Genomic DNA, 1,512 nt, shown 5'->3' on the forward strand with positions numbered 1-1,512 from the left:
ATATATATATATACATTCATGTATGTATATATGTACCAGGCACGTGCTGTGAGTAATTACTCAGGGTAGGCAGATGGTGACGTTTATGTAGCAAAACACAAAAAAATAAGTGAAACACCGTCTGAATGTGGCCGATTCCAGCGCCACGTTGATTAGCTTCCATGCTGGTGGCACATAAAAAGCACCATTCGATCGTGGTCTATGCCAGCTCCCTCTGGCCTTTGTGCCGGTGGCACATAGTAAAAACATCCACTACACTCTTGGAGTGGTTGGCGTTAGGAAGGGCATCCAGCTGTAGAAACTCTGCCAGATCAGATTGGGGTCTGGTGCAGCCTCCTGGCTTCCCAGACCCCAGTTGAACCGTCCAACCCATGCCAGCATGGAAAACGGATGTTAAACAATGATGATGATGAGGGTGATGCTGATACATAGGTTTAATGACCCTGATGACATTTCTTAGCTACAGCCTGTCTGTTTCCTTGCACTTCCTCATAGCAAGTTGTGGCTATAAGCGAATTAAGATTACTATTTGAAACTATGGAGTTATTACATCATCATCATTTAACGTCCGATTTCCATGCTAGCATGGGTTGGACGATTACAGCTCTTTGTTTCTTGTATGTCCATTATTCTGCAGATTTCCCTATAAACTTGTGTTCTTTTTAAAATTATCACTTATTCAATGAGTAATTTGTTTGATGTGTCATCATCAAGGTTTTACCTCACCTGTTTAAAATTATACCTGAAGAATGTAGATTTATGCTATGATGTAATCTATGAATGCATCACTAAACTTCTATTGAAACAGCCATCTTAAGTTTTAAACCCCATTTGTGTTCTACTGTAGGTGTGTGTGTGTGTGTGTGTGTGTGTGTGTGTGTACAGACACACACACACACACACACACATTTCACAAATGTGAACTCACATCTCACAAGACAAGACATACATATAGACACCCACTCACACGGGTCAAGACGGTCTAATATTCCAATAATCATACCATGCTTTAGTTTCAGCACAACTGGCAGAATTCCCAGCAGAGTCAATGTACTATTTTCAGAACTCTTTTCTAAACATACATAACTGTGGTTATGCATTATGTCTATTGAACATTATATAATATATAAAGGCGGTTGGCAGAAACATTAGCACGCTTGGTGAAATGCTGAGTGGTGTTTCATCTGTCTTTATGTTCTGAGATCAAATTCTGCCGAGGTCAACTTTGCCTTTCATCCTTTCGGGGTCAATAAATTAAGTACCAGTTGCATACTGGCGTTGATCTAATTGTCTATCCCCTCCCCAAAACCTTCATGCTTTGTGTCTAGAGTAGAAAAGAATATATTTCATGCCTACATGATGATTATCTTTAGGGCAGTAAGCTAGCAGAATAGTTAGCATGCCAGGTAAAATTAGCGGTATTTCATCTGCCGTTATGTCCCGAGTTCAAATTCTGCCGAGGTCAACTTTGCCTTTCATCCTTTCGGGGTTGATTAAATAAGTACCAGTTAC

The sequence above is a fragment of the Octopus bimaculoides genome, chromosome 3 (assembly GCF_001194135.2).
Source record: "Octopus bimaculoides isolate UCB-OBI-ISO-001 chromosome 3, ASM119413v2, whole genome shotgun sequence".
NCBI lineage: Eukaryota > Metazoa > Mollusca > Cephalopoda > Octopoda > Octopodidae > Octopus > Octopus bimaculoides.